Raw genomic sequence first — 24,177 nt, forward strand, 5'->3', positions numbered from 1 at the left:
TTTGAAAAATCACAATCACTAAAATTTAAATTTGAAGCATGTGGTTCCTCACTAATATCAAACCCATAAAATCTGAAAATAAAAGTTAAATCCAAATCACATCTCTTATAACTCACAAGTGCAAATTTCCCATCAAACCCATGAAACTAAAACTCACATAATTAATAGGGGGAAGTAGCTCATACCTCATAGTTGTTGCATTAACAACTATTTTTACCTCTCCTCGATTGATATGTAGATCAACCCATTGAACCCATCCATCCTCGACACTCACTTGCCTCCTCATCTCGAGGGCGCCAAAGTCCTGCAAAGAAGAATTAATACTGCTCGGGGTTGAACCGGCTATATCATCACTAGATATATAAATCTCATCTTTGTACAAAGGTACTTGGAGAGATTTATACGAAATTAAATCACGCTCATATTCACTATTTTGGGTCTTTAATTTATTTTCTTTTTCTCTTATTTTGGCCTCTTTCGCATTTTCTTTTTCTTTTCTTTCTATGGCCATCTCACTCTTTTGATCACTCATTCTTTCGGCCATTTTAATTTTTTTTTCACTCTCACAATTAAATTGCAGTTGATCATCAGTAATTACAATTGAAATAGGTTGATCAAGAAAGGTACATGATGAATCATAACATGCGTGCAACAAATTATTACTACTTTCTTCTTTCTCCTCCATAGCACACACATTAGAAGCAAATTCACCATCTAAGGATTCACCCTCCACAGCACAACATTCTATGCTCAAGTCAGAAATCAGTGGAGTACCAACCTCCTCAATTCTCTCAACCTCCACTTTAGGTTCAATATCAATGCTCACTGCAACTCCACATTCGACTGCATCCTTAGATTCACATTCAACTCTAGAATCCAGTACATTCACCTCCTCATTTGGACATTGGCTAATATCATGTCCAAACTCTAAACACTAAATACATTGAATATCATAAGTACTAACATTTGAAATTTTAGATGTACCTTGATACCCATGCTTCAAAACCAACTTCGGTCTAGTCATGACCTTCTTCTCTTCACTCGACCTTCGTGCGGATGTCAAAAACTCCTTCCACGAGTCACTTCCATGCCTACCACTCGATTTGTACCTCCTATCATCACCTGATACCAGGCGTGGTGCGCCACTATCATTGACTCTCCTAGCCCAATCAACTTAAACGTGGATCATCCATTCCACACCGCCTATATTTCTCACGAACGGGTTTAAACTCCTCCTCCCACATCTTCTCAAACTCACCAAACATCATTTGAACATCATTAGTCATGGTGTACCTGCAAGAAAGGTTAGCAAGAAATAACAAGCATTTATTTTCCTGACCCAATTTCCTCACGGGTCACTCCAACTGGAAGGACACTCGCAGTCGTCTTTTTCTCTCAACACAAAACCTCACAAATCACTCCAATGAAAATTCACTCCACTCAAATATTTTCACTCAAGTGAGAATTCTCAAGGGGGCGCTTAAGTCTCGTGGCTTCCACGTATCAAACTTGTGAGATCAATCTTGGGACGCTTGAAATTCGACTCACTTAGACCACACAAGAATAAGCAACTTTGGAAATTTACTAGAATGCAACTAAATGACAAGGACAAACTTAACGCTGAAAAATAAGCGCTAAAATTCCAACAAACACCCGATTCAAAAATATGTTTTATTTTATTTTTTTATTTTTTTCGGGTGAACAGTACGACGCTACAGTAGAATCGCGATAAACAGTACCGTGAACAGTGAAATCGCGATACGATGAACAGTAAATCAGAAGACGAACAATATCATGAACAATAATTCCGATGGCGATGAACGGTAAATCCGATATTATGAACAGTAAATCGGAAGATGAACAGTAATTCCGATGGCGTTGAACAGTAAATCGGATAAGAACAGTAACTTCAGGTATGAACAGTATCGTGAATAGTAAATGTAATGGCAATGAACAGTAAATCGGAGAATGAACAGTGCCGTGAACAGTAAATCAGGCGAATGAACAGTAATCGGGAATTTTGTTTTTGTAAATTCAACAAATACGTAGGAATCGCTACACGAAAACTGGTATTGAAAATCCTACGAGGAATTGAACGGATACGCTTACTTGAATCATGTTAAGATTGGAACTTGGACCTAACTCAACCCCAAAAGCTAGCTCAAGGGGGGAGGATTGTCCAATCCCATATATACCACTCAAAGGTTAATTATCTAACCGATGTGTGACATTAAACACACCCCTCTCACGCCCAGGAATGAACATCTGGAGCGTGGAGTTTACAAATGACCCAATTATGGGCAGAACGGGTGGCCTAATTATAGGTAGTCCAACACATAACGGTGAAACCCGGGCTCTGATACCATGTAAAGATTGGAACTTGGACCTAACTCCACCCCAAAAGCTAGCTCAAGGGGGGAGGATTGTCCAAGCCAATATATGCCACTCAAAGGTTATTTATCCAACCGATGTGGGACAATTAACACAATATACCACTCAAAGGTTAATTATCTAACCGATGTGGGACATTTAACAAATCAAAAACCAAAACCTCTGATACCACTTGATGTGATCCCGCCCACGAGATCTTTGAATTGTCCCGACACAGGTAATTGATAGGTGTGATAATCGCCTCTAGATCACGCGGTCTAGCAACAATTAATCAACGATAGAACAATCGCGTTCAAGAGAACCTCCAAAGAACACGTCCTTGGCAACCCTCGTGATATTCAATTGACAAACGCCACAAAAGATAAATCTTTTGATAAGCTTGATTTGATACGACTCAAAAGTTATAACGAAACTTAAGCTTGTTTTTGAGAGAATTCTCAAAGAAATTTTTTTATAAACTCAATCAATAATCCATTACAATGTCAAATTTTCGTCTATATATAGTTTACAAATCTCAAAGATATCAAAATCTACTTGGCAAAATAATAAAACACTTAAACTAGGAAACTAGGTATTTTCCTCGCAGGCGGCGCGCTCAGGCAAGAATTTATGTCCGCCCGGGCGCAAAGCGTTCGGCTTTCTCTCGCAACAGGGTGCTCTCGGGCGGATATTTATGTCTGTCCGGGCAGAGAATCTTCGGCCAATTTTTTTATTGAACTTAAGGGCGCGCTGGGGCGGTAAGTTATGTCTGCCCGGGTGCGATGTCAGACATATGAAGTTAGGGTTGATAAAAAGCTTGTTTGAGTTCGTTTGTTAATCATATCAAACCAAGCTCAAGCTCGATTTGAGCTCGTTAACTTAATCAAACCAAGCTCAAGCCTATGCATATTCGGCCCGTGAGCTCGCAAACATGTTCGTTAATAGGCTCTCGAGCTCGAACTCGGCTCGTTTAGGTGGCTCGTCAGCTCGAGCTTGACTCATTTGTTGAGTTGACAAATAAAAATATTAGTACTAATAAAAGTTAAACTTTTATGTCTAATATAAAATTACTTGATAGATATATTTAATTTTAACAAGATCGAATCAAGCTCAAATTCGAGCTCAATTGTATGTTTTAAGAGCTCGAAAATGAGCCGAGCTCAAGTCAGGCTTGTTAAATATGATAAACGAGCTATTAATAAACCGATCTCGAGTCCGGCTTGATTAACATGATAAACGAGCTTTTAACGAGTCGAACTCGAGCTTTTCACAAGCTTAGTAATTTAAAGACAAGTCGAATTCTAGCCTGATGATAAAAGCTGGAATAAACCTCGAGCTTGAGCTTGAGCTCTATCAATCTTAAACGAGTAAAAACTCAAGCCAGATGATAAAAGCTCGAATCAAGCACGAGCTCGAGCTTAAGTTTGAATTAATCTTAAACGAGCCAAGCTCAAGCCTGATACTGTTCGGCTTAGTTTGGATCATTTACATCCCTACGATGTCTTCGAATTTTCAACATTATTTATCACTTGAATAATGTTCATTTGGCACCCAAACGTACTCCCATACATCACGAACCCTTCTTGTTTGCTCATGACTCGCTGTAGTGCTCCCTTGAACCTCCTTTCAATCCTTTGAAAGCCATGCCCGGCCAGATTCATATTATATGCAAAGTTCAGCAAGTGCGAGTTTTTGGCTTGATAGAGTGGCTTTCTTGGGCCACATCATTTCAAATGATAGCGTTGAAGTTGATCCGAGTAAATTTGAGGCAGTAAAAGAGTGTCCAATACCGAAGAATGTTACCGAGATTCGCAGTTTCTTGGGACTAGCTGGCTATTATCGCAAGTTTATTCAGGGATTCTCATCTATAACAGTACCCATGACCGCCTTGACAAAGAAGAATGCAAAGTTTGTATGGGGACCCAAGTGTCAAGACAACTTGATAACTTGAAGCAAGCCTTGATTTCAGCGCCAGTGTTATCTAGGCCATCGGGGCAAGGAGAGTATGTTCTTTACACCGACGCTTCTAAACTTGGTGTGGGCGTAGTACAGATGCAAAATTACTGAGTTATAGCTTATGCGTCGAGACAGTTGAAAATTCACGAGAAAAACTACCCTACTCATGATGTCGAGCTTGCAACAATAGTTTTCGCATTGAAGATTTGGAGACATTACTTATATGGGGAGAAGTGCAAAATATTCACCGATCATAAAAGTTTGAAGTACTTCTTCACCCAAAAGGAATTGAATATGAGACAACGTAGATGGCTTGAGCTAGTGAAAGACTATGATTGTGACATTAGCTACCATCCGGGAAAAGCTAATGTAGTGGCAGATGCATTGAGTCATAAAGCAACAGTTATTACTCAATTATCTTTTCAGAGACCGTTGCAGTCCGAGATACAACGGTTTCATCTGACAGTTTATGATATGGGCGGGGGCCCTAATCTTTCCACTTTATATGTACAATCGACTTTGAGAGAGAATTCGTGATGGGCAGTCTAGTGATGAGCAGTTGCAAAAGTGGAGAGCAAGAGATGAGGCCTAGGGCCGGAAGCTATATTCTGAGGTGGATGGTATAGTTCGTTATCGAGATCGTTTATGGGTTCCTAGTGACGATTCTTTGAGAGATCTCTTTATGAAGGAAGCTCATGACACACTGTATACCGTTCATCCGGGAAACACAAAAATGTACAAAGATTTGCAGTCGTTATATTGGTGGCCAGGCATGAAGAGAGATATTCTGAAATTTGTGACCGAATATTTGACATGTCAGCAAGTTAAAGCAAAGCATCAGAGGCCAGCGGGAAAAATTAAGCCACTTCTATTTCCGAGTGGAAATAGGAAAATATCACTATGGACTTTGTTGTGGGATTACCAAAAACTATCAAGGGATTCAATGCTATATGGGTGATAGTCGATCGTCTTTCGAAATCGGCGCATTTTCTACCTATTAAGACGACCTTCACAATGATTCAATATGCCGAGTTGTATATTCGAGAGATAGTTCGTCAGCATAGAATTCTTGTATCTAATGTTTCTGACAGAGATCCGCGATTAACGTGATATTTTTGAAAAAGTCTACATGCAGCGATGGGGACCAAGTTATTATTCAGTACAACATTCCATCCTCAAACCGATGGTCAGCCCGAAAGATTTATTCTAATTTTAGAAGATCTACTGTGAGCTTGTGTGATCGATTTCCAAGGCAGTTGGGAACCAAAATTACCTCTAGTGGAGTTCACCTACAATAATAGTCATCAATCATCACTTGGGATGGATCATTTTGAGGCACTTTATGGAAGGAAATGTAGATTTCCTATTCATTGGGACGAGTTTGGTGAAAGAAGAAAGATTGGTCCGAATGTGATTGAAGAGACTGCCGAGCTTGTAGTCAAAATTTGTGAGAGAATGAAAAATGCACAAAGCCGACAAAAGAGTTATGCAGATAAGAGACGAAAAGATTTATAGTTTGCAGTGCGAGACCATGTATTTGTTAAAATAGCACCAATGAAAGATGTTATGTGTTTTGGCAAGAAAGGCAAGCTTAGTACAAGATTTATTGGGCCGTTTGAAATTTTGGAGAGTATTGGGATACTAGCTTATACAGTAGCATTGCCACCAATTTTTTCTGGAGTTCACAATGTGTTCCATATTTCGATACTGTAAAAGTACATGTCAAACCAATCACATGTTCTAAATTATGAATCTCTACAATTGACTCCAAACATGACATATGAAGAAAGACTTGTCCAAATCTTGAAGAGGCAAGATAGAAGACTGCGTAACAAAGTCATTCCAATGGTCAAGGTCAAGTGACTGAATCACTCAGAAGAAGAAGCTACTTGGGAAACCGAGAGGGCCTTGAGGAGTCGCTATCCAGAGCTATTTGGTAATTTCTAATTTCGAGGACGATATTTTAATTAGGGGGGGGGGGGGGGGGAGGAATTGTAAAGTCCAAAATTAAGACGACGTAATCCAACTGCAAGCAAATCTAAGAAATATGAAAAATGGAAAATTAATTGATTTTAATTCTTTAATTGATTATATGACATGTTATTCCATGTTTTAGTAGTTTTTCTACTTACATGCATAAAAATGTATTTTTAAGGGTTATTCAAGTTGCGATCGAGGAACGGAGACCTAGAGCTGTAAAGTATAAAATGTTTTCATTAAATAATATTTTTTAATTATTTAAAATATGAGTTATGATTTTTCTTATTTTTGAAAATAAGGGGGGTTTGAGGTAATTTTATATGTCGGGACGTAAATTTTATCGGGGTTGGTTTTTCCACAAAAATACGAGCGTTTTGGCAACCCGGCTAATAAATTCACAAACTTATTTAAACAAAATTATTTTTGATATTTTAATTAAACACTAATGGGCTAAATGGGCCTAATTAACATGGTTAGTGGGCCTAAGCTAGCAATTAGAGTTTAATTAGAATTTTAAACAATATTAAAAGCTAAAAACCTACCCTAAACCCTCCCAAACCCCACGCCCACTCTCCTATCAGATTTCAAATTCTCTCCATCACAACTCACGACACACACAATATATTTGGAAGAGAAACTTTCAAAAGTTGCAAAGAAATTCAAGCCAAGGCCCTCCTCCACGTCGTTCTTCAATCGTCAACGAATAATCGTGCGTAAAATACGCAAAGGCACGCATATTTCTTTCCTTCACTCATTGTTGCGACTCTGATTGTTGCATTCCCAAGAGCAGGTTTTCCACAAGTAGTATAATTCGGTGAGTCCGATATCGTATCCACAGGGAAGCTAAAGTAATTACAAGTCCACTATAATGTCTTTCTGTTTTGTTTTTGTTTTTGTTTCTTTTTAATTTTAATTGTTTGAATCTTTAATGGCTAAATTTTAATTGTTCAAATTTTAATTTAAGTAGTTGAGATTAAAGGATCCACTCTTGGTATTTTAATAAAGTTAACATTAACGAACAATATTGAAATCCACTTAATAAAATGGTTCCAATATATTAAATAATCATATTTACATTATATTATATATTATTATCTTATAAGTATATAATATATACCAAAACTTATAAATGTGGTCAAGTATTTATTGTGATATATATATTTGTAAACAATAAATCAAGGTTCCCACTTTAAATGGTTGGTAAAACCAAACTAACATTTAAATGGTACCAAGAAATTAATATTATGATATATTCATATATAATAAATCAAAGCATCCACTTTAAATGGTTGGTAAAACCAAACTAACATTTAAATGGCTCCAAGAATTTAGTGCAACATATAGCAATAATAAATCGAAACTCCCACATATAAGTAGGGTATAAAAATACTTAAAGAAATAAATATAACATAAACAATAAATAATGATTAAATAATATAAAACATAGATTCTTACCTTTTAGTAACCTTATTATCATGGCAAGAGTTTCACATTTTCATCTCAACTTTAGGAAGTTAGCTATTCATTATTCAAAGTGAAAAACTTCGAATATGAAATTATCATGCTAATTATATTTAAATGAAGAAATAAAGGAAAAATATAGAGAGAAATATTATGAACTCAAAGGTTTGTTAATAGAATGAGGGATATCTCAATACATTACAATACACCCCTATTTATAGCCAAATTTGGTGAGACAACCACATTAAAATATTATTTTTTTACACAAAAGTCTTCATTGGTGTTCCAAGATATTATATTATATTATACATCACTTTTGAAAATCTTCTTCTCCGAATTTGCTTTTTCACGTAAAAAAAAACATGTGGATAATTGAATTGTCTAGTTGTGGTATTTTTTTCAAACCATTTGACCAAGTAATTTGAGAGATATGATCAAAATACTAGAGCATGGTAAAACTGTCACTCCTTTGGTAACTTTATTTGTTGCTTAATTTGATCCCACTTATAAGAAGATTTTTATCTCATGCTTGCCATCAATATTTTAGAAATTAACATCAACTTTCTACAGGTCCAAGAATCATCTTAATCCCACTTGAAACTCCAAGTTTATTCTTGTTTTATCGAAACTGTAAAAAATAGTAAAAACTTGTAATTACACAACAACTTATATTTTATACAATTTATTATAAAACATATAATATTTAAACATTTAATAAAACAAAAATTATATATTTATATTATAAAACATTTAATTAATGTACAATTTTTATGTTTATCACACCTCCCAACCAGCTTATTGCTAGTCCCTAATAGCAATACAAAACATATTGATTAATTTAAATAGAAATGTAATCAGAACTATCTAAGTGTTTAAATTAAATTTGAAAACTGTCAAAGTTATATCAAGATCATCATAATTATAATTTATGAAATAATTTGAGATGATCAATTCAAAGCTTATTTCAGGTAGTTAAATGTACACGGCCTTCAGAAATTCCTAGTAAGAGTCTCAACTTCATATCCTCACAGGTTAATAAATGTTTCAATTTATGGCAATGATTTCTCTCATTGAGTTGGAATACAGATAAATGCTCATAAAAATGGTTTACAGAATGCAAACAGACAAACGAGCCAAACTAATCAAAAGATAGAAAATCCATTGATTCAAAATCTAGTTGTTCTTATTATATATTTTTTTCTTGATATATTTTTTTCTTTTTTTTTTCATAACATCATGGAATCAGACTAAGTTTATGCTTCTTGACCACATATTTATTTAATTTGTACAATAAATTTCTCTCTTTCTTCTTTTTTTTTTATTTTTTTTTATGAGAGATATATGGGTCGTAGCATATAACTTAAAAATTACATAGATCTTCAATATCTTTCTTTTTGTATTTTTCTTTTTTTTTTCAGGAAATATCAAATTTTTTTTTCAAAATAAGAACTCAAGATCTAAACAATAGATAGTCTCTCTCATGATCAATAAAGGCTCGAAAGCTATTTTCTCAGTCCTCTCCACTCACTCACAAAATATGTGTGAGTTTAAAATTTTAGGCACTCTTATAAGGTATATCTTGGGTCATATACTTTAATGCCTGATTTTATCACAAAGGTTAATCACTCAAAAAGATTTCATAAATCATATTTATATATTGATCAAAATATTAAAATTGACTTTTTTTCAAATAAAAATTAAACATCCTTAGATAGATTAATACATTTTCTAATTTAAACCTTTCAAATATGTAATGTATGATATTTTTGCAAAAATTACAAAGATACAAGCAATAAACATAATTTTATTATAAAATAATATATGTATTGTTATATATATATTTTTTTAATTTATTTTTTTTATAAGTTTGTTCTCCCCTCAATCAGAATATGACATTGTCCCTAATGTCAAAATAACTATTAATAAAGAGTACATAATGAAAGAGATATCACCTGGAATTTTATTGAAGATAACAAAATGAAACAAACACAAACCAATCCACGACTTTTGAATCAATGATCCAACTTTCTTTTCTTACTACTTGATTGCGACCAAATGATCTTTGTTATCATCGGATCATGCTTATGAACAAAAGCTTCCAAATTATCAATTAATTGGTCGGCAGTCGAAACACAGATGAGCATCCGTCGTGAATTTTCTGAAATGAAATTTTGTTCCACAGCTTTATCAAGAAATGTCAACAATCTGTCATAATAATTATTGATATTCAACAAGCCCACAGGTTTATTATGGATATTAAGTTGTGCCCAATAAACAGTGTGAAAAATTTCTTCTAATGTACCAAAACCACCTGGTAGTGCGATAAAAGCATCAGAATTTTCAATCATTTGAGTGATTCTTTCATACATAGAAGAAACTTTTAATTCCTCCCCAATCGTAACACCTGTAATATTTCCTTCAGCTAAAGCTGTAGGAATAATACCCAAAACCTGACTACCTCCAAGATGAGCAGATGTTGAAACAGATCTCATTAACCCAATATTACCTCCCCCATATACCAAGTGAATTTTTCTCTCAGCCAATATCTTTCCAAGATTATTCGCTGCTTCTACAAACACTTCATTTTTTCCAGGACTCGACCCACAAAAAACACAAATATTTTTCAATGTTTGTGTAGAGGATCCAGCCATGTTTTTTTTTTGGTCTACGAAAATAGAGAGAAAGATGAGAGATTTTATAGGGGTAATATGTTATCAAAACAAAACTATGGGTCACAGCTGTAAACGGAATAAATAGTAAAAACAATAATGACACACATGCATATAAACAGTAGTGTGATTGTGGCTCACAATTTTCCTCTGGTTTTACTTCCAGAAACGGCTTCAACGCCTTCTATGAGTCGAGGATATGCTTCCCATCCAATTTTTTTATAAATTGGCAAACAGGGTCTTTTTTAGTCGGATTACCAAGACTATGACGCTCATCTTGGAATTGTTTCCATAAACGGAGAAGTTCAATATGCACATGTCCACTAGAATGCGTCTCAAGAGTCAATAAGATGTTATCTAAAAACTCCTTACTCAGCCCATTCTTAATGAAACCTATTTATCTTCTCTGTTATTGGAAACACATCCCAAAGATCAGCATCGTTTGTCACAAGTCCATCTCGCACACTTATGACAAATCCCTAAACTTTTGGCCCTTCGTTTTTTCGCACAAGTGCTTTTTCCTAATCCAGGCAAATACCGAATGAGCAATGATTGTGGAACTTCTCCTCCTAATCGGACCTTAGCTTCTATTACAAGACGAATATCTTCTGTAATTCCTTTTTGCATTAGCAATCTCAATATTTCACACCTTCCTGCATAAATTTTTCTTAGAACATTTTAAGAATCAGAGGGAAAATATTTACAAATTTTTGAGAGAATTTCATCCATTTTGAAAAGAAAAGAAATGATTTTTTTTTTAATTTTTTGTATCAGAAATTGTGGGAAACTGATTTAACAGACTATGAGAGTCACGGAGTACCGTTATCCGCCATTTAACCGGGAAAAAAAACCTGAAATAAAAAATAACAAAATTAAATGCAACATAAAAATTTAAGGATCAGAAAGGGGAATAAAATCTTCTTGAAAGATTTCATTTTCCAAAAATGGTTTAAGCCTTTGTCCATTCACTTTAAAAACATCACCATTTTTAGGATTTTCAATATCCACAGCTCCATAAGGATATACATGCTTTACAACAAATGGGCATGTCCATCTTGATCGTAATTTTCCTGGGAATATGTGAAGTCGAGAATTATAAAGCAAAACTTTTTTACCAATCTCAAAAGATTTTCTAAGAATTGTTTTATCATGAAATGACTTGATTTTTGCTTTATAAATCCTTGAATTCTCATACGCTTCATTTCTGAGTTAATCAAGTTCATTAAGTTGCAATTTACGCAATTTGTTGGCATCATCCATGCTTGAATTTAAAGTTTTGATCGCCCAATAAGCTTTATGTTCCAATTCCACAGGCAAATGACAATGTTTTCCATAAACCAACCTGTAGGGAGACATATTCAATAATGTTTTAAAAGCTGTTCGATATGCCCAAAGTGCATCACTAAGTCGCAGACACCAATATTTTATAGTTGAGTTAACAGTTTTTTCCAAAATTTGCTTTATCTCCCTATTAGCTAATTCAACTTGTCCATTTGTTTGAGGATGATAAGGAGTAGTTACTTTATGAGTAATACCATTTTTTTTCATTAATGAAGCAAATGGTTTATTAACAAAGTGAGTTCCCCCATCACTTATCATGGCTCGAGGAATTCCATATCTAATAAAAATATTTTCTTTTAAAAATTTGATGACGATTTTATGATCATTTGTTCGACATGGAATTGCCTCTATCCATTTGGAAACATAATCAACTGCAAATAAAATATACAAGTATCCAAACGACGGTGGAAAAGGTCCCATAAAATCAATTCTCCAACAGTCAAAGATTTCAATTTCAATGATAGGATTCAAAGGCATCATGTTTCTTTTTGAAATCGCACTCAATTTTTGACAATTTTCGCAGATCTTGCAGATTTCGTGGGTGTCTTTAAACAAAGTGGGCCAATAAAATCCACACTGCAAGATTTTTGCAGCCGTTTTCTTTGAAGAAAAATGTCCTCCGCATGCTTCTGAATGACAAAATTTAATGACACTACTTACCTCATTGTCGGGTATGCAACGTCGAAAAATTTGATCTGGACAATACTTGAACAGATACGGATCATCCCAATAAAAGTTTTTTACCTCATTCAAAAATTTTCTTTTATCTTGGGAACTCCATTGCGGTGGCATTTTTCCTGTCACAAGAAAATTTACTATGTTAGCAAACCAAGTTGTAGTAGTAACTGAAAATAGATGTTCATCAGGAAAATTATCGTTAATTGGTGTCATTTCACAAGATGATCCTGTTACTAGTCTCGATAAATGATCGGCTACGACATTCTCGGTTCCTTTTTTATCTTTGATTACAATGTCAAATTCTTGGAGAAACAAAATCCATCGTATCAGTCATGGCTTTACATCCTGTTTGGTCAACAAATATCTAATAGCAGAATGATCAGTAAACACAATAGTCGTTGATCCAATCAAATAAGAACAAAATTTATATAATACAAATATTACAGCAAGTAGTTCTTTTTCAGTTGTGGAGTAATTCATTTGAGCATTGTTTAAAGTTCTACTTCATAATATATCACATAAGGCTTACTGTTTCTTCTTTGACCCAGTACTGCACCGAGTGCATAATCACTCGCATCGCACATGATTTCAAATGGTAAAGACCAATCAGGAGGTTGCATGATAGGAGCTGATGTTAAATGTCGAATGATTTTATCAAAAGCATTTTGACATTCTTGAGTCCACTCAAATGCAGTGTCTTTTGTTAAGAGGTTACAAATGGGTTTAGAGATTAAACTAAAGTCCTTTATAAACCTCCTATAAAATCCAGCATGTCCCAAAAATGAGCGAATTTCTTTAATGGTTTTTGGAGGGGGTAAATTGGCAATGACATCAACTTTTGCTTTATCAACTTCAATTCCATGAGATGACACGACATGTCCCAAAACAAATCCAGAAGTAATCATGTAATGACATTTTTTCCAATTTAAAATAAGACCTTTTTCCTCCCATCTTTTTAAAACTTTTTCCAAATTTTCAAGACAATTATCAAATGTATTCCCAAAGACAGTTAAATCATCCATGAAAATTTCCAAACAATTTTCAACCATGTCGCAAAAAATGCTTAGCATACATCTTTGAAATGTTGCTAGGGCATTGCATAATCCAAATGGCATCCTTCTAAATGCAAATGTTCCAAAAGGACATGTGAATGTAGTTTTATCTTGATCTTCGAGTGCAATGGGAATTTGATAATAACCTGAATATCCATCAAGAAAACAGTAGTATGGATGACCTGCTACTCTTTCTAAAATTTGATCCAAAAATGGTAATGGAAAATGATCTTTTCTAGTGGCGTCATTTAATTTTCTATAATCAATACACATCCGCCAACTAGATGGGACTCGACTTGTTGACAATTCACCTTTTTCATTTTTTGTCACTGTGATGCCAGATTTTTTTGGAACTACTTGTATTGGGCTTACCCACTTACTATCAGAAATAGGGTAGATAATCCCAACATCGAGTAGTTTGAGAACTTCAGTTTTCACAACATATTTCATGTGTGGATTTAATCTCCTTTGTGGTTGTTGAGATGTTTTAGCATTTTCTTCTAAGTGAATTTTGTGAGTGCAAATTAGTGGATTAATGCCCTTAAGATCTTTTAGTGTCCAACCAATTGCATTTTTATGTCTTTTAAGCATATCAACTAATTTACCTTCTTGATTACTTGATAGTTTGGAAGAAATTACCACCGGATATGTTTCATCTTCTCCAAGAAATGCATACTTCAATTCTTCTGGCTAGGGTTTTAACTCCAATATGGGTGGTTCGTTTTTGTTCTCATATTTTGCCTCAAATTTTTTTTTTTATCCTGGTAACGGGTGATACATAATAAAATCATCAAGATCAATTTCAATATTTTCTTTAATAGTATCGATTGAACAAATATCTAATTGGTCACGAGTACTCCCTTCTTGAATGTTTTCTTCCACAAGAGTTTCAATAAGATTTTCATCTTCAATTTCATCTCCTTCGTCATGTGGTTGCTTACAAAGATTAAAAACATTGAGCTCCAAGGTCATGTTACCAAATGACAACTTCATTATTCCCTTCCTGCAATTTATAAGAGCATTAAAAGTTGCTAAAAATGGACGACCCAGAATTACAGGAATTGCATTACAAGATTCGATAGGTTGTGTATCTAAAACTATGAAATCGACAGGATATACAAAGTTATCAACTTGGACCAATACGTCTTCTACCATACCTCTTGGCACCTTAACAGATCTATCGGCAAGTAAAAGTGTTACCGAAGTAGGTTTTAACTCGCCTAGATTGAGTTCTTGATAAACCGAATATGGAAGTAAATTCACACTAGCTCCAAGATCAAGCAAGGCTTTTTTAATCTTTCGTTCTCCAATAATACATGAAATAGTAGGACAACCAGGGTCTTTGTATTTCAAAGTATTATTATTTTGAATGATTACATTTACTTGTTCGGCTAAAAATGCTTTCTTTTTCACATTCAATTTTCTTTTCACAGTGCACAAGTCTTTCAAAAATTTGGCATATGATGGTATCTGTTTTTATTGCATCTAATAAAGGAATATTAACTTTTACTTGTTTAAAAATATCATATATATCAGAATTAAAATTTGATTTTTTTGTATTTTTCAATGCATGAGGGAATGGTGGTGACACTGTCTATTGAACCTCCTCTTCGCAAGTTATGGGTTCCACTTCCTTATCCTTTGAAGTTGATTTATCATCATCTTCACAAGGTTCAAGAATGGATTTTTCCACAACCTTACCACTTCGAAGGGTAATAATAGATTTTACCTGATCCATCGGTTGAGTTCCAGAAGTTCCAGTTTGTGAATGATGATCCTTGGGATTAGGCAGAGGTTGTGAAGGAAATTTACCTTTTTCATGAACATTAAGTGCAGATGCAAATTTAGCAAGAGTATCTTTCAAATCTGTCATGGTTTGAGCAGTTTGAGTATTGATAGACTCTTGCTTTGCAATGAAAGAATTCAATAAATCTTCCAAATTCCTTTTAGGTGGAGGAACATAAGGTGCATAATTTTGAAAATTTTGTTGATTTTGAAAATGTGGTTGCGGAAATTGTGCAGCATTATCATTCCTCCAACTAAAATTTGGATGATTTCGCCAACCTGGATTGTAATTTTGAGAAAATGGTTCAAAATTTGGCCTTTTGAAATGGTTCAAAACATTGGCTGTTCATGGAGACATTCTTTAAAAAAGGGCAAAGTGGGACAATCTTTTGTAAAATGATCACTTGTATCACAGATGTGACACACAATTTCTTGAACGGATTTTAATTGACCATTCTTTTTCAATTCAAGTGCCTCAACTTTTCTTGCCAAAGAGGTAAATCTAGCTTGAAGATCATGTTCATCTTTGAGAGTGTACATACCTCCACCAGATGTAGGAGATTGAATCTTGTTTGATGGTTCGATTGTACCTATAGTGTCCCAATTTTGAGCATTTTCAGCTAATGAATCGTGATACTCAATTGCCTCGTTTGGATCTTTATCTTCAAATGTTCCATTACACATAAATTCAACCATTTGCCTATCTTTAGGTGTTAAGCCTTCATAAAATTGAGAAACAACCCTCCAGATTTCAAAACCATGATGTGGACAAAGATTAAGCAATTCTTTGTATCTATCCCAACACTGATAAAAAGTTTCTCCTTGTTTTTGAGTGAAAGTGATGATTTGTGTTTTGAAAGAATTTGTTCTATGCGATGGAAAAAACTTTTTCAAAAATTGTTGTTGCAATTCATCCCAAGTTCGAATGGATCCCGATCTAAGATTTTGTAGCCAAGTTTTAACTTTATCTTTTAAAGAAAAAATAAAAAGCTTAAGTCGAATGGTGTTCATGCTACAATTTAGATCATTATATATGTTGCACACTTCTTCAAATTCTCGTAAATGCATGTATGGATTTTCAGAATCTAAGCCATGAAAGTTGGGTAAAAGTTGGATAATACCAGGCTTAAAATTGAAATTAGATGCATCAGGGGGAAAAACTAGACATGAAGGTGCACTAGTACGTGTAGGATTCATGTGATCTCTAAGTGTTCTTCGTCTATCATGATCATTTTGAGATTGAATTTCATCTTCATTTTCTTGGATGGGTTCTTCAGCCATGTTTTGTAAAAATAAAGGGTTATTTCAAATGAGTCGACCACTAAATGTACGTGACCAAATGCTCATGCAAATGCAAATGCAAATGCAAAAGAATAAAAACACACAAAAGCAATAAAAATTCAAATAAAGAAAAATAAACTATAAAGGAAATTAAATAGACTTGAAATTAAATTATATTTCCCCGGCAACGGCGCCAAAAACTTGTTGCGACTCTGATTGTTGCACTCCCAAGAGCAGGTTGTCCACAAGTAGTATAATTCGGTGAGTCCGATTTCGTATCCACAGGGAAGCTAAGGTAATTACAAGTCCACTACAATGTCTTTCTGTTTTGTTTTTGTTTCTTTTTAAGTTTAAATGTTTGAATCTTTAATGGGTAAATTTTAATTGTTCAAATTTTAATTTAAGTAGTTGAGATTAAAAGATTCACTCTTGGTATTTTAATAAAGTTAATATTAACGAACAATATTGAAATCCACTTAATAAAATGGTTCCAATATATTAAATAATCATATTTATATTATATTATATATTATTATCTTATAAGTATATAATATATACCAAAACTTATAAATGTGTCAAGTATTTATTGTGCTATATATATTTGTAAACACTAAATCAAGGTTCCCACTTTAAATGGTTGGTAAAACCAAACTAACATTTAAATGGTTTCAAGAATTTAGTGTAACATATAGCAACAATAAATCAAAACTCCCACTTATAAGTAGGGTATAAAAATACTTAAAGAAATAAATATAACATAAACAATAAATAATGATTAAATAATATAAAACATAGATTCTTACCTTTTAGTAACCTTATTATCATGCCAAGAGTTTCACCTTTTCATCTCAACTTTAGGAAGTTAGCTATTCATTATTCAAAGTGTAAAACTTCAAATATGAAATTATCATGCTAATTATATTTAAATGAAGAAATAAACCAAAAATATAGAGAAAAATATTATGAACTCAAAGGTTTGTTCATAGAATGAGGGATATCTCAATACATTACATTGCACCCCTATTTATAGCCAAATTTGGGGAGACGACCACAAATAAAATATTATTTTTTTACACAAAAGTCTTCATTGGTGTTCCAAGATATTATACTATATTACACATCACTTTTGAAAACCTTCTTCTCCGAATTTGCTTCTTCACATAAAAAGAAACATGTGGATAATTGAGTTGTCTAGTTGTGGTATTTTTTTCAAACCATTTGACCAAGTAATTTGAGAGATATGGGCAAAATACTAGAGCATGGTAAAACTACCACTTCTTTGGTAACTTTATTTGTTGCTTAATTTGATCCCACTTGTGAGAAGATTTTTATCTCATTCTTGCCATCAATATTGTAGATATTAACATCAACTTTCTACAGGTCCAAGAATCATCTTAATCCCATTTGAAACTCCAAGTTTATTCTTGTTTTATCGAACCTGTAAAAAATAGTAAAAACTTGTAATTACACAACAACTTATATTTTATACAATTTATTATAAAACATATAATATTTAAACATTTAATAAAACAAAAACTATATATTTATATTATAAAACATTTTATTAATGTACAATTTTTATGTTTACCACTCATCATCACACCATAATATGTGTTTATGTATGATTTGTGTGAAAAATAAATGACATCTTTGTTTATTTTCGTTTTCATGCACAACATGAAATTCAAAGCATGATTTTGATCCAAACTTTTGTAGTTTTCATGCGTAAAGGGGCTGCCATGATTAGGGGAGGATCAAGGGTTGTTTTCACATGATTTTAAGGGTCCTAAGAACACACACACATGTTGCAAACATGAACACAAAAGCTAGAAATCGAAATCACGCACTTGATGATCATAGGGCTCGGGTAAAGAGGAAACTTGGGGTGTGGCTTGGCTGGGCTTGACAAGGCTAGCCGAAGTCATGTATGGGTAGACGGAAGAGTCCTAGCCATGCTAGGACTCAAACACCAGGGCTGGGAAGGAGTCCTAGCAACCCATGAGCCCATGCAATTTTGCTCAGATGGTTGCAGCGACGAGCGGGTTTAAGGGGCTCGGCCAGGGGGTTGGGTTGGGCTAGGTTCAGTCCTTAGGGTCCTAGGAGGGTGCATAAATGTCTGGTTCAAGGGATGGCTCGTTGGGCAAGGGGCTAAGCAAGAAACTAGAGTCCTAAGGCTACTAGGTGTTCTCGACTAAGCATGTATCGAGTGAGGTGCCTCGGTTTCAAGTTAGGCCTCGAGACTTAGGGGTCCTAGTGGTCCAAAGGGGTCATGAGGGTCAGGGGAGGTATGGTCCGAAGATGGCTCAGGACGGTTCGAGCTAAACTCAGTGAAAACGTGAGGATGGCTCGGTGTTGGGTTGGGTCGAGTAGTTAAGGTTTTTGTTTTAGAAATTAAATCGAAACATGGCTCACGAGGGTCGAGTCGTGGTTCTCGAGGGTTAAAATAATATAAAAAGTCTAAGGTTTTAATTTAGGAATTTTATAGTAAAATTTGAAATTATTCGGGATTAAAATGCATAAAAAAATGAATAATTAAGGATTAATTAAAAAGTATAGTATTTAAGCTAAATAAAATTATGGGAAAATTAATGTAAGCTTAAATAATTATTTGGGACATGTTAGAGTCAATGAATTTAAGAAATATTCAAATTCAAGGAATTTTACGTCTAGAGATAAAACAGTAATTTTACACCCGAAAATTAGTAAACGTCTTGACAGTTCTCTAAATGCTGTTTTACATGCTAAAATATTTATTTTAAATGTAAATCGAATGTTATAATTATTTATGGAATTTTTTTTGATGAAACGATAGAGTTAAAAAATATGTTGCATGCTTTTTTTTAAAAACAAAAGGATATTAAATGCATGCTTTTTATAAAGTGATGAAATGTGAAATACTGGAGGAGGTGAAGTAATTGTGACTATTGAAGATATGAGGATATGAATGGGTATATCGTGAGGGAGAAGGCCGCAGAGGGAGCCTATTTGTGGGAGAAGGCCCAGAGGGAGTCCGACGATCATATTTCCATACGATGAGGATAGGCCAAGGCTCAGTTGACGGGTGAGAGTGTTGTCGATGTCCTCGCAACCCAATACTATGGTTACATGTAGATGGATCCTTCGACTTTATGAGGAAAAGGAAAGTCACGATGATAATCCGAATTCAATAAAGAGAAAATTCTATATGCTCATGATGAAAGGATATATGATATGAAATGATAAAAAGAAAAATGAATATGTTTATGATGATATGAAAATGATCATGTTTAAAGTTTAAGCATCTTCATGAAAAAGATATTTTATGTACAAGTATTTTCACTGTTGTATGTGATCTGTATATGTATTACTTGTTATAAAGATTATGATGTGTTGAGTCTTTTGACTCACTAGGTGTGATTGATGGGAGTGAGCTTTGATGGATGTCTTGATGGTTGACCTTGCAGGGCTGATGATGCACATAACCCGAGGACCAACTTTTTTATTTTCCGCACCTATGATTATTATATATGTTAAAGATTTTAAGACTATTTATTTATGCTTTTGAGAGGTGATAGTATGGATTATACTTTGAAAATTATTTCTTTTTTGGTTTGGTAAAACGTTTGACGATTTCATGTTTTGATTATTCCCATGGATTTGTAAATATTAGTCGGTTGCTTTATTTTAAAAATGGTGCAAAACTATTTTATGTATTTGTGTGAGTGTTCGGTCGATGAAATAGTTATGTTTTTTCAAAAAAAAATTCTAATACTTTTTAAGCAAAAAGAATAGCAGACGTTTCAGTTGATATCAGAACAAAGGTCCTGTAAAAGGTTGTGCCACAATAAGCGCCAGAAAGATCAGTAGTCAATCCTCAATCTGTAAGTTTACATGCTCTATATGATTTATTATTATGTTACCTGCATGATTACATGAATAATATGTTTATGTTGCATTCTTACTAACTTTTTGAGAATATTTTTTTTATATGTTTAAATTTGCTAAAATGAATAAGGATATGTTACACAATTAGAGAACTTAAATTTAAATGCATGTTGGTTACGTTATTATTTGGAAAACGTTCAGATATAATGCCTCCTAGACGCGCACATCTAGATAGACAGATAGAGACCACCGAGAATCAGAATGTTAATGCACCCCCGCCTCCTGATGGGATACTGCTACTCGTGCCTTAGAGTGGATGGCTCGTTTCTTCGAGCAGCAGTTACAGTAGACATCTAGGCCACAATATGAAGTGTATGATCAGTTCCAAAGGCTAGGGCCGAAGGAATTTTCTGTCAACACCTGTCCCTTTTCTGCTGAGGCTTGGATTCATGCCCTCGAGGTACAATTTCATTATCTGAATATGGGGGATGCTGACCTTGTGAGGTGTGCCACTTACTTGTTAAGGGATGATGCTTATTTATGGTGGGAAGGAGCCGAGCATGGTGTTGACATTGCTACTCTTAATTGGGCTCGATTTAAGGAGATATTCTACGAGAAGTATTTTATTGCTGATGTTAAAGGGCGACTGAAGAGGGATTTTATGATCCTCCGTCTGGCTTGACTGTTGCTGAGTTTGTGAAGAAATTTGATAGGGTTGGTCACTTTGTACCCCTTATTGCGAGGGATGCTGCGGAGAAGCTTAGAAATTTCATGGATGATCCACGACCCGCCATACGAAATATTGTTATGATGATGCGTCCTTTGGATTATGCCATTGCTACTACTTATGCAATCCACTCTGAGCAATATTTGAGGGACATTGAGTTTGAGATGCAGCGCAAGAGGCAAAAACATCAAAATAATAATCATCGAAACAAGAAACCATATACGGGTCCTCCTAGACCTCAAGGGCCTAAAAAGCCTCAAGGTCAAGTCAAGAAACAAGCACCGCAAAGGCCACAAAATCCTGGAGCACCAAAGCCTATCGAGAGGCAACCATGCAAAGAATGCAATCGCCCGCGTTTTGGAAAATGTGGATGGGGGACATTCAAATGTTTATTTATCAAGGATGATGGGCACAAGGCTCCTGATTGCCCGAAGAGAAAATCATCTACTATGGGACAAGCTTATGTAATGCATGTAGAAGAAGCGAAGGAGGAGCCAGAAACTACTCTCATCACAATTAACCTAGTCATTTAACATTTTTTTATATTGCTTTTATTGCATGAAATGTTAAATTGGTTATTAGAATTGAATTGGGATCAAGTTTAACCTAGTGGAAATTAGGTTACATGCTCTACCTTAGTTGGACCTTAGTTGGAACTTAAGATATGATTTTAGAAACCATAAAAATTGTATTTATTTTGAGCCTTATTTTATGTGAAGGATGAAATAATTCCAAATTAAAAGTTTAGAGCCAAAATTAAAGAAACAAAATCATAATCAAGGGTTTGCTAAGGGTTTCGAATTCTTTGAGTCGTCTAAGTGCAATTTTCGAAAATTTTGAGGACCAAAATGTAAATACCAAAAGCTAAAGGACCTAATTGAAATTTTTGAAAAAAATGAAGAATCGAAAATATAATTACCGAATTCTTAAGGATCAATAATGAAATTTTTGGAATTTAAGGGACCAAAATGTTAAATTCGAAAAATATAAGGGCCAAATTGCGAAAATTCAAAAAATTTAAGGACTAAAATGTAAATTTCGAAAATTGAATGGCTAAAATGCAATTTGCCAATAAATGCTTAAGTTCAACGCTTAATCTTCACCTAACTTTGGGAGAATAGTGATAGAAATTTCCTTAAGTTTCAACCGGAAAAGATTAAAAGACATTCCCGCTGCTGGGATGATTATCATTCAAGGGGTAGCTACATATGCACTGCTAGATTCAGGAGCTACACATTCATTAATATCTGAAACCTTCATCAAGCGACTGAGTATTATTCGCCTAAGGATATGGGTTTGGGTTCCAAAGTTTCTTTTCCTTCTGGTGATCAAGTGCTCACATCTAAAATTGTCAAGAATCTAGAGCTTCATTTATTCAAAGATGTAGTTCGGGCATATCTTATTGTGCTTCCTATGCCTTAATTTGATATCATACATGGGATGGATTGGTTATCAGCAAATGGAGATTAGATTGATTTTCGTCTGCGATTAGACTCTATTCGACCATCTAGTGGTAAATCGTTTGTCTTTGAGGCGGCAAGAAACAAGCAAATGTCGCACTTTATCTCTTGTCTATGTGCGAGGAAGCTTTGTAGACGTGGATGCCAAGCTTTTCTAGCATGTGTCACTATCGCACATGCTCCTATCAGTCAGAAATTGGAGGATGTTGATATTGTTAGAGACTTTCCTAGTGTCTTTCCTGAGGACATTTCTTTCATTCCACCTGATCGTGAGGTGTAATTTTCTATTGAGTTAATGCCAGGCACAATACCTATATCTAAAGCACCTTGTCGTCAAGCACCCGCTGAAATGAAAGAATTAAAAGGTCAATTCCAAGAATTGCTAGACATGGGTTTTATTCGCCCTAGTTATTCTCCATGGGCGCACCAGTATTATTTGTGAAGAAGAAAGATGGTAGTATGCGACTCTGTATTGATTATCGAGAGCTGAATAGGGTCACTGTAAAGAATAAGTATCATCTACCAAGAGTCAAAGATTTATTTGATCAGTTGCAAGGAGCATCGATATTTTCTTAGATTGATCTTTGTTCCGGATACCATCAGTTGAAAGTAAAAGAGTCGGATGTTAACAAAACAGCGTTTCATATTAGATATAAGCACTATGAGTTTATGGTCATGCCATTTGGGTTGACCAATGCGCCAGCGATCTTCATGGATCTCAAGAATCACGTTTTTCAGCCGTATCTGGATCAGTTTATTATAGTCCTCATTGATGATATATTAATCTATTCGAAGAACAAAGAGGAGCATAGTTGTCATTCGAGGACACCACTACAAGTAATGCAAGATAGAAAGTTATATGCAAAGTTCAGCAAGTGTGAGTTTTTGACTTGATAGAGTGGCTTTCTTTGGCCACATCATTTCTAGTGATAGCGTTGAAGTTGATCCAAGTAAAGTTGAGGCAGTAAAAGAGTGTCCAGTACCGAAGAATGTTACCGAGATTCGCAGTTTCTTGGGACTAGCTGGCTATTATCGCAAGTTTTTTCACGGATTCTCATCTATAGTGGTACCCTTGACCTTCTTGACAAAGAAGAATGCAAAGTTTGTATGGGGACCCAAGTGTCAAGACAACTTTGATAAGTTGAAGCAAGCCTTGACTTCAGCGCCAGTGTTATCAATGCCATCGAGGCAAGGAGAGTATGTTCTTTACACCGACGCTTCTTAACTTGGTGTGGGCGTAGTAGTTCAGATGCAAAATTATTGAGTTATAGCTTATGCTTCGAGACAGTTGAAAATTCACGAGAAAACTACCCTAATCATGATGTTGAGCTTGTAACAGTAGTTTTTGCTTTGAACATTTGGAGACATTACTTATATGGAGAGAAGTGCAAAATATTCACCGATCATAAAAGTTTGAAGTACTTCTTCACCCAAAAGGAATTGAATATGAGACAGCGTATATGGCTTGAGATAGTGAAAGACTATGATTGTGACATTAGCTACCATCCGAGAAAAGCTAATATAGTGGCAGATGCATTGAGTCGTAAAGCAGT

General features: G+C 34.7%; 1 pseudogene; it reads right to left on the bottom strand.

The window, feature by feature from the left end:
• Positions 1-11,645: 11,645 nt before the first annotated feature.
• Positions 11,646-20,909, bottom strand: LOC140839075 (uncharacterized; annotated as a pseudogene).
• Positions 20,910-24,177: the final 3,268 nt, after the last annotated feature.

This window comes from Primulina eburnea, chromosome 8, assembly GCF_022965805.1.
Source record: "Primulina eburnea isolate SZY01 chromosome 8, ASM2296580v1, whole genome shotgun sequence".
Lineage (NCBI taxonomy): Eukaryota > Viridiplantae > Streptophyta > Magnoliopsida > Lamiales > Gesneriaceae > Primulina > Primulina eburnea.